This window comes from Equus przewalskii, chromosome 20 (assembly GCF_037783145.1).
Source record: "Equus przewalskii isolate Varuska chromosome 20, EquPr2, whole genome shotgun sequence".
NCBI lineage: Eukaryota > Metazoa > Chordata > Mammalia > Perissodactyla > Equidae > Equus > Equus przewalskii.
Genome location: NC_091850.1, coordinates 31,698,211 through 31,714,246, shown reverse-complemented (window position 1 = coordinate 31,714,246; position 16,036 = coordinate 31,698,211).

Sequence of the window (16,036 nt, the reverse complement as noted above, 5' to 3'; positions counted from 1 at the left end):
GAACCTGCATTTTAAACGAGTTGCGTAGTTAACTTCCTATGACTATACATTACATTTTCGATTAGAGGTAAACCTCCTGGGGTGAAGTATGAGGGGAGATGTGGCACCCAGGGATATTTCTGTATTAGTTTCAAGGACCTTACCCTGCTTCCCTGTGGAGAACCAAGTGGCCGGCCGCCGGGCCTGAGGAGGGACAGGAAAGGCTGTGAGGCTGTGGGTGCTGGACTCCAGTGTCATTGGGAGGCATCTGGAAGGAGAAATGGGGATTACTGGACAACACAGGAAGTTGCTCTGAAGCGTCCCCGAGGACTCCTTGTTCTCAGAAGCACCCAGAAATCCCAAGCACAATATCCAACAATATTGACACCATCTCCGGAGCACTTGTGAAACCTTCCTCTTGCCCCCAAACGTCTCCCTTACTGGAGGAAATCTCCTCACTTAATCGCACTTCCTGGAATTTCACCAACTATAGCTTCATTGTGTGGGATTTTTGTTTTGTTTTTGTCGTCTTTGCAAATGCAAATCTCCTTGGGAAAATGAAGCTTCCATTCACCTGTTGGAGGGAATTTGCTCATTACTTCTGGTTGCATAGTTGTGATCTCTCACGCCAAGAAGAAAGGGAAACATTTTGATTGAATTGAGAGGAAGAGGTAATTCGGGAGCCTGGGGAGCTTGAATGAAGGGTAGAAGAATTGGGAACAGAATGTCGATGCCAGGGATGTTCTAAGCAGGGAAAACGCCAAGAGCTGCTTCTGCTCTTGCAGAGCTTCAAGCCCTGGGATAATCCTGGCCGGACGAAATAAGAAAAAGTGAGGGCTTGTAGCTGGGATGAAATCTTAGTCTGCAAACTCCAGAATGGAAGACACAGAACTCTCCTATGTTTCGATGTCACCTTAATTTCTATTTTGCCTCCCTGTACCCATCCATAGACTAGGTTATGCTTTGATGACAAACAGCCCCCAAATCTCAGTGACTTAACACAATGGAGGCTTACGTCTTGCTTATATCACCTGTCCACTGTGAGTCGGCAGAGGGACTCTGCTTGCTATTGTCACTTAGGGATCTAGACTGGAGGCCTCCCAAAGTCACTGTGGCAGAGACAAAAGAAAATGTGACAAATTGCACATAGGCTCTGCATTGGTCACTGTTCTCCAGAGAAACTAGACCAATAGTGTGTGTGCGTGTGCGCTTGTGTGTAGAAAGAGAGAGAGACAGACAGACAGAGAGATTTATCTTAAGGAATTGGCTCTGACAATTGCAGGGGCTGGAAAATCTGAAATCTGCAGGGAACACTGGAGACCCAGGGAAGAGTAAATGTCATAGCTCGAGTCCAAAGGCAGTCTGGAGGCAGAATTCCTTCTTCCTTGGGGGACTTCAGTTTTTTTCTCTTAAGGCCTTCGACTGATGGATGAGGCCCACTCACATTGATGCGGGCTTGGTGAGTCGAGGAGTCGAAAGAAAGATTTCTTGGACTCTCAAAGTCTGGCAGTAGTGCTCCTTTATTCAGAGAACAGCATGGGGACAAGACCCACGGGCATTGAAGAGCTGCAATGTGTTGAGGGTTGGGGCTAAATTTATAAGGCATGGGTACGTGACTTATTTTTACTAGACAAAGAAAAGATGATGTAAAAAGCCATTAAATGGTATCAGTGCAGGTGAGGTCTGGTTATTGTGTGGTCGTATAACTTTAGATATGTATTGGGTCATGTAGGTCAGCATGTAGGCCAGGACACCTTGGGCTTCTCTACTTGGGGCAGCCTTGATCCACATCAACATATGGCAGGTAATCTGCTTTACTCAAAGTCTACTGATTTAAATGTTAATCACATCTAAAAAATACTTTCAGGGGCTGGCCCCGTGGCTGTGGCCGAGTGGTTAAGTTTGCGCGCTCCGCTGCAGGCGGCCCAGTGTTTCGTTGGTTCGAATCCTGGGCGCGGACATGGCACTGCTCATCAAACCACGCTGAGGCAGCGTCCCACATGCCACAACTAGAAGGACCCACAACGAAGAATATACAACTATGTACTGGGGGGCTTTGGGGAGAAAAAGGAAAAAAAATAAAATCTTTAAAAAAAAAAATACTTTCATAGCAGCATCTAGACTGGTGTTTGACAAAAAAACGGGTACCATGGCCTAGCCACGTTGATACTTAACATTAACCATCACAGGCTCTTAACCTTCAGCCTAGACAGGGTACATCTCACCTATGCTCATATGTCATTGGCCAAAGAATATTACACGACCACACTGAACTTCAAGGAGGCAGGAAAATGCAGAAGTTCTCCAGGAAGAAGGGAACCAGAGTATGTGTGAACAGCCCTAATGGTCACCACAATCCTCATTTCACAGAGGGAGTAGAAACATTTTCTAAGCCAATTTGGGGTCCCTCTTTCCCTGGGTTCCATCTATTGGGGTGGTTAGAGGGTCTTACATATGCCATGATAGTGGAGGACCCTTGGACCTCAGTCATCATCTGTTCAGGTTGGCATCTCCTGAGACATCCATCTGGTCTGCAGTTAGCTGCTCATCTCATTCCAGTTTGCAGGGGTCCATTAGAGCCAGTGACTTTTTGGCCACATCTATGTCTCTCTGGTGCAAATGGGAATTATTCTGCTCTTCCTGGGCCACACTAGGGAGCAAGAAACTCTTTGAGGCTGCGGTAGTAGAGACTATTAGTTGCACCCCATGGTCTATTCTTCTCTTCTTCTATAGAAATAGAACACTCAATTTTCAGCTGGACACAGGTTGTCCAGAGTGATGGCTACATTTCCCAGACTTCTTGGCTCCTTGGTAGAGTCATGACACTAGATTCTTGCCATTGGGATATGGACAGAAGAGACTATGTACAACATCTGTCAAGGAGCCATGAAGGGAGAGGGTGTGCCTTTCCTCCTGATCTCCTCCTCCATGCTGTCTGGGACACGGATGAGATGGCTGGACTGTGAGCAGTCGTTTTGGAGAATGAGGGGACTTTGGGAGTGGAGTGAAGCAAAACCTAGAAGGAGTGCCATGTTATCCCTCAAGCATCTCCCATCAATCTGCTGTTGTGAAAGACAAATAGCTTCCTATTTTTTTAAGCCATGTTGCTAGGTTTTCTGTCACTTGCAGGACATGAGATAATGACAGCAGAGCAAAAATGTCCTTACGTGGCAGGAAGTAAGTCCCTGAGACTATGGGGTCTCTCCCTCTACTTAGTGGCGTAAAAGGCAGCAAGTCTACAGCTGTAGACCCCTCTGACTTGGCGCATTCCCAACTCTACAGCCTCTGCTCAGAGAGGAACTAAGGAGCTGACCACTCATCTCCTTGATTCTTTATCTAATGTGTATCCTTTGCATTTTTTCTTTGCTAGTTCAGAGGCAAACTGAAGAGAAGGCGGCCCCTGAACTGTGTACAAGTTCATTCACATGGTTCTTTGAACCTGCCCTGGATTTTGATGAAGTGACTTGTCTTTGTTTGGGTATTCTGAAGTATCCCAAAGTGAGGATTTGAGCGCAAGTCTTTTATTCAGGAGGTAATTCCAGGAAACTCCAAAAGGAGAATGAAGAAGTGAGATGGGGAGGGGAAGGGAGTCAATAAAGTGTGCACCAGCAAGCAAGTTTCCACCGTGGCCACTGGAGCTCACTCCCAGGGGGGAGCTCTGGGAGTAGGGCAGAAAACGCCTCAGAATTATCCCACGTATCCCTCTTCCTGAGGGGCGAGGAAGCTGAGGTCCATGTCCACGAACTTCTTGTTCCCCATTGGCTGAAAGCTGCTTCTGGAGGCATTCACTCTCCAGCACTCAGGATTGCCCCCGTGTACAGGCCAGGCAGCCTCCTGCGGCCAGAAAAGTGTCTCCAGGTGGAGTCATTGGTGTTGTCAGTAAGGAGCCTTCAGAGTGCAGTGGGGAGAGCCAAGGGGACATGGGTGTGCACTCGCGTCCGTCCACTCTGACTCTCCTCTACCGCATTCCCCACTGTGAAACTGACCACTTGAGAAGGACAAAAGACTGTCTCTCTGGTAAGAAAGGAATCAGCTTTACTTAAGTTACAGTCAAATTCTCTACCCCTGAGCTATACCCACTGCTTAAAATTGAAACCATGAAATAACTACTTAGAACTTCTGTTTTTCCGATTCCATATGGTAAATTGCTCTTGCCAAGACAAGCTACATGATATGTGGGGCCTCTTGCAAAATAAAAATGCAGGGGCCCTTGTTTAAAAATTATTAAGAATGTCAAGGAGGTGATAGGAGAACATTGACTAAGTGTGGGACGTTTGTATTTGCAGTGGCCTACGCGACTTTCTGCTCTGAAGATTTACAATACTTCGTAAGTTGTAGGCTTCTGTAGTAGGTCTGTTAGTCTAAGCTCAAAGTTTCCAACTCAGGTTTTGTTTTCCTCCCCCTGCTTTCTTTTCTGGGTTTTATCCTCCTTCTGATTCCTGACACTGAAGATCCAAGAAAATTAGCGCTCTCTCACAGAAGTGCCTCAGAGCCCATCTTTCTGTTTTTGACAGGCAATGGCCCATTTTTGGATTAGCTTCATGTTAGATAATTGCAGGAAGTCGTGCAAGAGGGCTAATATTGAAGACAGTTTTTATTTCTTAGTTGGAATGAACTCATCGGTTGCTCTCTGACTCCTCAGCGCCTCCTTTCTTGTGGTCTCCTGGATCTTTATCCCCGGAAGTCCAGTGATTGAGAAAGCTGTTTACATCAGGCCTACAGCAATCCTGGCTATGGGCTCCCAGATAGTCAGAGTGGGAAATAATGATGGTTGGGAGGTGGGGAAGCATTGGAGGTAGAAAAAGTCTGATTCGAGAGAGAGTGAAAATGTAAACTCAGAAGTTTGGGTGAGGAATTGAATAGGGAAACAGGGGTGAAATGGGGGGCCAACTTGCTATCACCCTACTCAGTTAGTTGTCTGTTTGCAAAAGTGGTTAGACAATGCATTACTAAAACCCACCCTCAGGTAACATTTCTCATGCTTGGGTCACTATGGTAACGGGTGCTTAAGTTTTTCAGGAACTGGGAGTCCACTCCTTATCCAGTTCAGGCTAGTTAAGATAACCAACTCATCAGCTGGGCCTGCAGGATGACTGATAGGTGGCCCTTTGGCATCAGGGCCGAAAACTCCACCCTTAGATCATGATAACGCAACCATTTTGGGAACATGCGTCCTGTGAAGAGCCGTGAAGCTTGACTGCGCTTGCGCAGATCATCAATTACTTCACTCTTCCTTACCTCCAATCATCTATCCCCACACTACAGACCACTCTGACCTTCTAGCCCATAAATATCCCTAATCTCCATTTTTGGGAGGTGGATTTGCAACTTGTTCTCCCATCTTCTTGCTTGGCTGCCTTGTGGGTAAACCCTTTCTCTGTGGCAAACTCGTCATCTTGGTGTTTGACATACCGTGCAGCTGGCCAAATGGACCCGGTTCAGTAACAGGGGTATCGTGGAGGGCTCCTGGTTTTCCATCATGAGCAGAACATGGTTTTTCTCATTTACCTGTTAGATCAATATCTAACGTAATTTCCACCACTCTTAGGCTTTCAGATACTTTGGATACTTAGCTCCTTCCCCCTCATAATTTATTCAGCAAAACTCACATTAACTCATTCCTTAGGGGGCCGGCCTGGTGGCGCAGCAGTTAAGTGCACATGTTCTGCTTCAGCGGCCCAGGGTTCCCCGGTTTGTATCCTGGGTGCGGACATGGCACCGCTTGGCAAGCCATGCTGTGGTATGCATCCCACATATAAAGTAGAGGAAGATGGGCACGGATGCTAGCTCAGGGCCAGTCTTCCTCAACAAAAAGGGGAGGATTTGCAGCAGATGTTAGCTCAGGGCTAATCTCCCTCAAAAAAAAAGTCATTCCATATAAGCTCAGTCCCAAGTCTGATTTTCCCCTCATGGAGCAGGGTTCTCCCTGACTTACAGGGATACATCCAGACAAAACCAAACCAAACACAAAAAATAGAAACACAAAGATGGTCATGTTCCGTATCTACTAAACATGCAAGATGTACACAAATTTAAATGACAAAACCTCATAGAACAGTATACAAAAAGGGTACATTTTTACTGAATGTAAATTACACCTCAATAAAAACAACGTTTTAAAACTCTAAAGCGGGGTCTCTCAATCTCAGCACTACTGACATTTGGGGCCTGAGGATTCTTTGCTGTGGGCCCTGTGCTATATATTGCAAGATGTTTAGCAGCATCCCTGGCCTCTGCCACTACATGCCAGGAGCGCCCCTTCCTCTAATTGTGACAACCAAAAATGTCTTCAGACATTGCAAAATGCTCCCTGGGGCGCAAAAATGGCGCTGGTTTGGAACCATTGCTTTAGAGGAATACTCAATGGCTCTATTAACTCCTTGGGATCATTATAAGTCTAAGTGCAAGAAAATATGCTCTTTTAAGATTGTTCAGTGTTATGAAATCCTGTTACATATAATGTACGTCCAACTATATACATTTTTATACTCTGAAGAAAGTGCTTAAAAATTTAAAAATATATGTTAACAGGGACTAATGGGATTGGTCCCTGGGGCAGGAGTCAGAATCTAGAAGGGAAGAAAAAGAGTGATGTCAGCAGGGAGGAAGCCACCAAGAGTGTGCTTTGCCAACTCCATTTTTGGTTGGAGCCACCTTCTAACATGGTGGGGAGGAGGGCCTCAGGTTATTTAGATTGGATACTGGCTTCAGAATGGGGTTATCATCATTATACCAGTGTTAATGGTTTTTCTTTTCCATTTTGACCAATTGAATTTTTTTTAACAGAATAAATATATACCTGATATAAAAAATTAAATGATAAAAGCAACAATAAATGTTTACTATTATAGGTATTTCTTATCCATTGTGAATTATCACCCTTAAAAATATAGGGCAGGGTATGGGGCTGGCCCTGTTGCCAAGTGGTTAACGTTCCACACACTCTGCTTCAGTGGCCTGGGGGTTGCGGGTTTGGATCCTGGGTGCAGACCTGCTCCACTCATCAGCCATGCTGTGGAGGCATCCCACATACAAAGCGGAGGAAGACTGTCACAGCTGTTAGCTCAGGGCTAATCTTCCTTAAGCCAAAAAAGTAAAAACGAGAGGAAGATTGGCAATGGATGTTAGCTCAGGGTGAATCTCCCTCACCAAAAAAAAAAAAAAAAGGGAAAAAGAAAGTAGAATTAGCCTTGTCATTTGGGGCCAGCCTTGTGGTATAGTGGTTAGGTTTGTATGCTCTGCTTTGGCAGCCTGGGGTTCATGGGTTTGGATCCTGGGTGTGGACCTACACACCGCTGTATCAAGCCATGCTGTGGTGGTGTCCCACACACAAAATAGAGGAAGATTGGCACACAAGATAACTCAGGGCCAATCTTCCTCACCAAAAGAAACAAACAAACAAAATTAGGGCAGGGTAATTTTAATCTGTTTGCCCTGTATTTACTATAGCATCTTTACCATCCTCTTCCACATTCAGTTCAGCCTTTGAGTTTAAAACAGTTTTGTACTGGAGGGAATGGAAAGGAGTGGAAAAAGCAATGCTCCCACTCTCTGGACTCCACAGACATCCCTCTGACTGGAGTAGGTGGAGTAGATGCGCTGGGTGCATGGAGGTTGATGGATTCCTGAGAGAGGACCTTGGGCTCAGCAGGGATGGAGGTGGTTGGGGGTAGACAGAAACCCTGGAAACAGAGGGAATTCTGCCTTTCTTCCCAGATACAGCCCCAGGGAGGTGGCAAAGCCCAAAGAGAAGAAAACGTTGCAAGGTGCGGCGAGGCAGATAGAGTTGTACCTGAGACGGTTGTATTAGTTAAGATCATGTTAAGCTGTGAGTGCCCCAAAGTACAGAAACAGCAGTTTAAACAAGTTCGAGTTCCCCTTTTGCCTAGCAGCGCCCCCGGCCCCTGGCTCTCATGGCTCCCTGGACTTTTATTTTTACTTCATAGGTCTTATCACAGTGAGCATATGTGTATAATTAAATAATCAGGCTGCTCTCCTAGTGGACAGTAATCTCCTTGAAGGCAATGTTTTAATCTGTCAACTTCACCATTATATCCCCACTGCCCAGTGCATATTAGGCAGTCCCGGAATATATATTGAATGAATGAATGTATGAATGAATGAATAAGTAAGTAAATAAATAAATAAATAAGATGGAAATTCCTTGGGGCCAGCCTGGTGGCGCAGCAGTTAAGTGCGCACGTTCTGATTCTAGGTGGCCGGGGGTTCGCTGGTTCGTATCCTGGGTGCGGACATGGCACCTCTTGGCAAGCCATGCTGTGGTAGGTATCCCACTTATAAAAATGAGAGGAAAATGGGCACGGATGTTAGCTAAGGGCCAGTCTTCCTCAGCAAAAAGAGGAAGATTGGCAGTAGTTAGCTCAGGGCTAACCTTCCTCAAAAAAAAAAAAAAAAAAACCCACAAAAAGCAAAACAAAACAAAAAGATTAAAAAAAAAAGATGGAAATTCGTCATTTGGGTCTCAGGCATTTGGTTCAGCCTTAAAGGTGTTTGACACACTGAACATCCTTAAAATCAGTGCTTGTGAAACTGGGAAGAGTGAGCTGGGTTGATGAGTCTTACCAAGGATAAGAGAAGAAGAAAAGAAGCTGAAGAAACTTTTTTTTTTTTTGAGGAAGATTAGCCCTGAGCTAACTACTGCCAATCCTCCTCTTTTTGCTGAGGAAGACTGGCCCTGAGCTAACATCCGTGCCCATCTTCCTCTACTTTACATGTTGGACTCCTGTCACAGCATGGCTTGACAAGTGGTGCGTAGGTCTGCATCCAGGATCAAAACCCAAGAACCGTGGGCCGTTGAAGTGGAACGTGCAAACTTAACTGCTGTGCCACCGGGCCGGCCACTGAAGAAACATTTTATTTATGGAACCATACAGGAGGAGAGGGGAGATAACTTAGTCCCCTTTATAATTCTTAAAATTGCTTAACATATTAAAAAAGTAATATAGGCACATGACAAAAAAAAAAAAATAAATTCTACAGCATTGTACACCTATTCCTGTGTACCAGCAATATTCTCTGTTACCCAGAGGCAGCCCCTTGGTTTTGGTTTTTAAGTAGTTACCTCTGCGTGTCTAAATACTATGTTTACACTACTATTTCTTGGTTTGTCAACTTTAGGCATTATCTTTTGACATCCTGTTATGAATGATAAGGATTTAGCTCGCTACACTCCTGTTTCAGTTGAGGTATATCGTTATTTTTAACTTCTCTATTGGTTACTAGTGTTTTAGCATTAAGTAATGGACTTAAATCTCTCTTTCTTGTTACAATGATTTTAAGCAGTACCTTCTTGACTTCTCCCTTTATTAAGAGCCAAAAAGCTTGTCTTTCCCCTAAACTCTTCTCTCCATGCTTTACTTCCCAATTTCTGGCATCTGTAATTTTACTTTCACACTGTCAAGGCTGGTAAGGTTTACATTCTGTTCCATACCCGTAATTTGTTTCTCACCCTTTATCTACCTTAATTCTAAAAGGTGTAAATCTCTGGGGAAGAGAGAGGATCGGGAGATCCCCTGAGACAGGGCCTGACTTGAAGGGGCCAACTGGACAAGAATAAGGGGCTTTTCATTAAAGGGCTTTAGTCAAGGACCCAGGAAGTGAGTGGGAGCTGAGTCATTACCCCTGCCCAGGGGCTAGGCTGGCTGTGCGGAATTCCAGAACTTCTCTTCAACACTACCCAGCGCCTCACCCATGTCACTGCAACCTAGTGACTCCTGTCTGTCCTCAAACCTTTGCTCAGCCTCTCTATGATTTATCTTATATGGCTGACCCTCATTTCATAACTTCCTGGCACATCAATAAGCCCCCAAAAGAAGCCTTAAAACTCATCAGGGGAAATCCCCTACATTGGTCCTGAAATTTGAGGGGTTGCAAAGGTACCAGCTTAAGACTCCCCACCAAGCCACCCCTGGGGCTGCAGCAGTGGTCAGACATTGCCCCATTGGCATGTCTTGCAGTAGGCAGAAAACCCCCTCCTTGGGAAGTAATAATTCTATACATTTTATGACAGCTTTGGTCCGAATAACCTTTTCAAGAGTGTCTGCATAGTGAATGCCCTTGGAAGTGGGAGATAATGTGTCTCTCTGGGCCAGTTTTGTTTCCCTACCAGTATAACGAGGATACTGTCTTCCTCTGGGGCACAGGTGGGGCAGGGTCACCAGCAGTTACCTTATACAATTGGGGGTTTCTTCAGCTGTGTGACATGGACCTCCGTGTGGGCAGTATTCACCTCTGCCAGCTCCGTATCACCCTCCTGAGGCTTGGGGGCAAGGGGTCCTGATGTGAACTTGGGGTTCACACTGTTTACTGTGCTGTAACTAATAAATTATCTACATCTACTTGAGCTGGTTGTTTTCTTGCTGCCTATGGAAGTGTGGCAGGTCAGTAGATGTAGCAGCTGCATTGTGCTGCTTGTTAGGGAGAGCTTGACCACTTGACAAGGAGGGGCTTCAGACTTCCTCCTGGGATTCAAACCCTCCTTGAATGCTGTACATTCAAGTCAGCAGCTTCCTCCTTTCTCACGCCTCTGTAATCCCTTAGTTGTTGACACCTCCCTTCCATTCTTTTCCTTTACTGTCATTTGGATGAGGTGTCAGATTTGGGGAGTGGTAGATTATTAATGTGTGTGCTCAGATGACCTAGATGGGCCAGAAGCTCCATTTGTGTTTCTATGTAGACTGAAGAGGTAATACAGAGAGTGCTGTGTGAGATTTTCAGTAGCTTGTATCATACTTGGGGGAGGAAGACAAATCCTCTACCCTCTGGGTCCTTCTGGCTGGGCTACAAATTAAATTGACATGAGCCAGAATAACAGGAGAAAATCAAACAAAGCTTTATAACATGTATACATGAGAGACACTCAGGAAAACTGAGCAACTTAACAAAATGGCAGAGGCTCTCATCTTAAATACCATCTTCAGCTAAAGACAAAGGAAGGGGTTGGGAGTAGTGGTTTGAGGCTTCAAAGGGGAGAAAGGCAATTCACATGGAAATGGAAAAGCAAATGTTTGGTATATAAGAATAGGCTTAGCGAGGACACTCACAGTCTACCTATACCCAATTATCTATGGTGATGGCCTGTCCTGGGGACAGGCCTTTTATCTTAAATTCTTTTAGGCAGGTAGGGGGAAGATCAAAGTTTCTTTCAGAGTCTTTTGTTCTTAAAAATAATCAAGCCGGAGAGACATATTTTGGGGTGGCCAATTCTGGTTCCCCACACGTACAGCATTCAATTAGTAAATTGCAAAGCATAATACACCATAAAGAGGGATATTTTTGCTGATACCCAAATCTCTGCCTTCTGCATGGCTGCTCAGATTTTCACCATAGGGATCGGCAGAACCTTTTAAAGATTAGAGGCGGAGTGGTTTTCTTCAGTGGCAGCGAAGAAGGGAGAGCATGGGGACACGATGTGCTCCACTGCAAATCTCAGAGACCGCCCCATAGGTTGGGTTGCAGAACAACATTCACACACTCCTGGATGCAGGGGCTGGAGAAGCTACAACTACTAGACTCCTGTGCAGCTAGGGTTCCTGAGATCACCCACCTGGGTGAGACCTCAAGTTAGAAGTAAGGCCCTGGCTGAGGGCTAGGAGACTCTGTCTTCTGGAAAGCACCATTGTGGGGGTTTTTGGTTCTTCTGGAACAACTGTGGTGGGGTTTCTATTGTTTAATATTTGATGTCATGGGCATGATTACTACTAACCTATACAGCATCTTTGTATTAATTAGAAAAAGAAACGTAATGCTGCCTAAAGCACTTTAATTCCATCTGTAAAAAAAATTGTCATTAGCATACTGATATATTAGAATAAGACACCATTTGCGGGAAATTGTAATAAACAAATATAAGATGTCTACAATGTGAATAGCACTCCCAGGGTTATAAAGAGAATCCTGGTCAGAGATGCTGAATGTTCTGCAGTGGCAGTAGTTGTTAGAAGAGTTTGCTGGGGTGGTTCCCTAATCCAAGACTGGTGCCCTCCATAGTCCTCTCAGAAATGCATAAGTCTACCTAATACCTTTAATTAATCCCTTTCTGCATAAACTAGCTAGAGAAGGTTCTTGTTGGCTACTAACAACTCTGATCAACACAGACACAAAACACGGAGAAAGCAGCAGCAGTGAGGAGGGAAGGAGGAAAATCAAATGAGTCTTTGGGGTCAGTAGGGGGAAAGCAAGGGTCCCATAGGAAGGAACCCAGACATAGAAAAGTCAGCTTCCACTTAATTGCTAGGAAGACAGTGAGTTCCTTGAAAAGCACTTATAATATACACTTGTAGGGGAGGGTTACAGGTTCAACAGAAGAGAAAAAATATATTTATTTGAGAAATGAATTCACTGAGATTTTAAAATCAGCAAAATATCCCTTTTTCTGATGCATTACGCTTTGCAATGTTCTAGGTGAATGATTTTGATGTACATAGACATGCGATCCCATCGGTTTACCCCCGTGTGGGAAAGGAAGCAGCTGTGTGGTTCACACTACAAATGGATGTGCTCATGCAGCACAGACCCGGAGTCTGGAATAACGTCCATTAGAGGGCCCATGGGGCACTGGAGATCTGGGGGTGGCCTCTCCGCCCTGTTTTACCAGCTTCCCCACTACTTCTCCTCCTTGGCATGGCAAACCTCAGTTTGGAACTGTTTGAAGAAGATTACGTCTTTTCCTTTGCTGTCCACAGTGGTGTTGTCCTATTAGTTCTCACACTTTGGCCAAAGCTAGGCGGGGGATGGGCTAGGTCCTTGATTTTGTCATCAGTTTAAAGACTGTATCTCCACATATAGCAGCATCGTCTACTTGCAGATGGAACACACATAGGCACCCTAGAAGACAGCAAAGCGACCTCGTGCTTTCATTTTCTACCCTCTTGGATTTCTTACCGCCTCTACCTCTCCACTGCGGCTCCCCCTGCCCTTCCCATCTTTGCCGTCTCCTTCAGTTTGAATCCAGTCCTTTGGCTTCTTCCAGGGCTTTGGGCCAGGAGAGTGCTGGAAAAAGAGAGCAGGAGAGGCCTCCGAAAGGGCCTGCCCTCAGGGAGTGGCAGAGGGAGGTATCCAAACCTTTGACACTTCCCAGTTTAACAAATCTATAGGTTATTATGTTAAGAAGCATGTCTGCCTCATGATGTTGTTCTAATCTATTTTTTATTCAACCCCAAGAGGAAGAAGGGTAAAGGAGAAAAAAAAAAATCTTTCCTGCCACACATAAAATATCACAGATGTTAACTGATGATTACAAAAGACAGGCCAAGCAGGCCAAGAAACCGTTGGGGAGAGAGGCGGGTGTTCGCTGAGCTGCATGTTCGGGGCAGATGCTCTGAAGGATTAAATTACAGACAGTGAGGTTGTTGGTGCCATCCCCCCCAGCCCTGCTCAGTAGGGCTGAGAGCTGTTTCAAGCCAGTGGGAAAGAGAAAGGATCTGCACTGTTTGTCTTTTTTTTTTTTTTTAAAGATTTTATTTTTTCCTTTTTCTCCCCAAGGCCCCCCGGTACATAGTTGTGTATTCTTCGTTGTGGGTTCTTCTAGTTGTGGCATGTGGGACGCTGCCTCAACGTGGTCTGATGAGCAGTGCCATGTCCGCGCCCAGGATTCGAACTGACGAAACACTGGGCCGCCTGCAGCGGAGCGCGCGAACTTAACCACTCGGCCACGGGGCCAGCCCCATGCACTGTTTGTCTTTAGGAGGCACTTCATTTTCTTCCTTGTTTTGGAAAGTGATACCCAGCTCTGCATGTATGCGGGTGCCTTTTTCAGGAAGTGTTGCTCAGAGACTCAACGTAAGGAAGAGTGGTAGACTGGGCACGCGTGGATTTGCCCCCTCCACAGCCGTTCCCCCTCCTTTGGTAACAGTCCTGTGATTTTACATGGGAGTCTCAGCCACATGGCCCGTGAGACTGACCCTCACTTGACCCACTTCCGCCTCTCCAAGCTGGGCACTTCTATCATCCTAAGCAATCGGTCCCCGTGATTGTACTGAGGTGTCCACATGACTTAAGTTAGGACCAGGAGAGGCAGCCGCAGGACTTTTGCTGCCGCTTTTGTAAAAGAGGAGCTTGCCTCCTGCTCTGGGTACTAAATGGATGGGATATCCATCTGCAGCGACTCCTGGCTTGTTTTGTGGAAGCTTGCCTGGGAATGAAGCCAAGTAGAAGACACCCAGTTGTGCCATGAAGAGAGAAGCTTCCTGAGGACGTTGTCTGAGCATCCAGCTGCAGCTGAAACTGAGACTATACCCCAGGACTTCTTAGTTATATGTGCCTATAAGTCTTCTCCCCTTCCCTTTAACTTCACCGTTTTGCATTTGGGTTTCTGTCACTTGCAATCATTTTGGTCCTACCTTGTACAAGTGGCTTCAGAAAGCCCAGGAGCCTTGTCAAGGTCACTATGCCGGGCAGAATAAAATGAATGCTGCTGCTCTGCCATTGCCTCGGATGCTGCTTTTGCTGTAGATGAAGCCTGCAGGCTTATTTCTACGTCATGTTTGACTCAGAGGACACAGCTGCCTCTGAGAAGGATTGCCAGTCAGGAGTCGACAGCCAGAACTCAGCTCAACCATCAACATATTCGGTTCTGTGCTATTGTAGAGCAGCGCTCTCTCTCAGGACACCCCTGGACAAAAACGAATGCACATAAAGTTCCAACACACATTTGGAAAGCCAGAGTTTCCACTTGTATCCGTGTGCAAAGGAATAATTGTTCTCAGACCCCCTGGAAGAGACAGCTCTTGGCTCACTAAGATGAGCTGATGTGAAAAATGCTCCTTGAGTGGAAGGCAGCAGGAAGCAGCTGTTAAGGGTATGGGCGATCAGAAAGAAGAGGCCACTTTAATATGTATTCATCCAGCAAACATTGATTGAGTGCCTTCTATTATTCTATGGACAGAAACACTAATAAAAGACAAAGTTCATGCTCCCAAGAAGCTTTCAGGTGGGTCAGGGAGTCAGGTAAGAAAATGAACTGACAAATAATATAATTAGTGATCTTTAAATGGAAATAATAGAAAGGTGATACCTACCCAATAGCATGATTTTCTTCTTCCTTTGTTCCTAGAATTCTGATTTTATTCTAGGAGGTAAAATTCTCAGGTAGGTGGGGCCCTCCCCAGGCTCAGGATGAACGATGATAGATCTAAGCCAGTGATTCTCAAATTTTGGTATATATCAGGATCACTTAGAGGGCTTTTAAATTCCCACATCCTTGGCTCCTCCCCACACCCACTGAGGTTTCCAATTCAGTAGGTTTAGGTGAGGCTCAAGAACATGTATTTCTAACAAGTTCCCAGGTGATGCTGCTGCTGCTGGCCTGAGGACCACTAATCTAAATGAAGCATGGTCACCCGGTCCGCCTGTTGTGGCATTTGAGTTAGGGTTGGGGATATGACCAAGTTCTGGCCAATGAAGTGAAAGGTAAACCCCGTGGGGGACTTCCAGGAAGGATTTTTGCAATGTGAACGTTGTTTGCAGAAACCTCACCTTCATGCTGTGCAATGTCTGTGCCGGTATGTTTGTTTGTTTTATGTACTTAAGAGTGATCAATGAATACAGTAAAAAAAAGCTGCACTGCCCAATAGAAATTCCTTCTGCTTTTCTGAGGCTGTTTTTCTTTCCTCTCCCTCCCAGCAATGGAAATATGTGGGAGAGCAAAGCTTTGAGTCAAGCCCATACCAGAGCCCAGGAAAATTTCCAAGACCCTAGAGATTCCCAAAGACCGGGGGCTTGTTCAATGCAGGAAGAAGGGTCTTCATGGCACTCTGAGGATTAGCTGTGAATGAGAGTAAAATCTGGAGTGACAAGAGCAAGGAAGCCAAAAGGCACCCAGGTCTGCCCATCTAGGATGAGACGCAGAGTTTCAAAGAGGGTGTCCCAGCCTGAAACAGCCCCCAGGGAGCTATGATGGGCCGAGCAGTGTGGGGAAGGGTCCATTTCATCTGCAGCACCCACGGGGGAGGGGCTAGCCCAGGGAAGAGTCACTGTCTTTGTCGTAGACACACTGGTTGAGCAGCTGGATGGACAGCAGTTAAGATTTGTGTCAGCA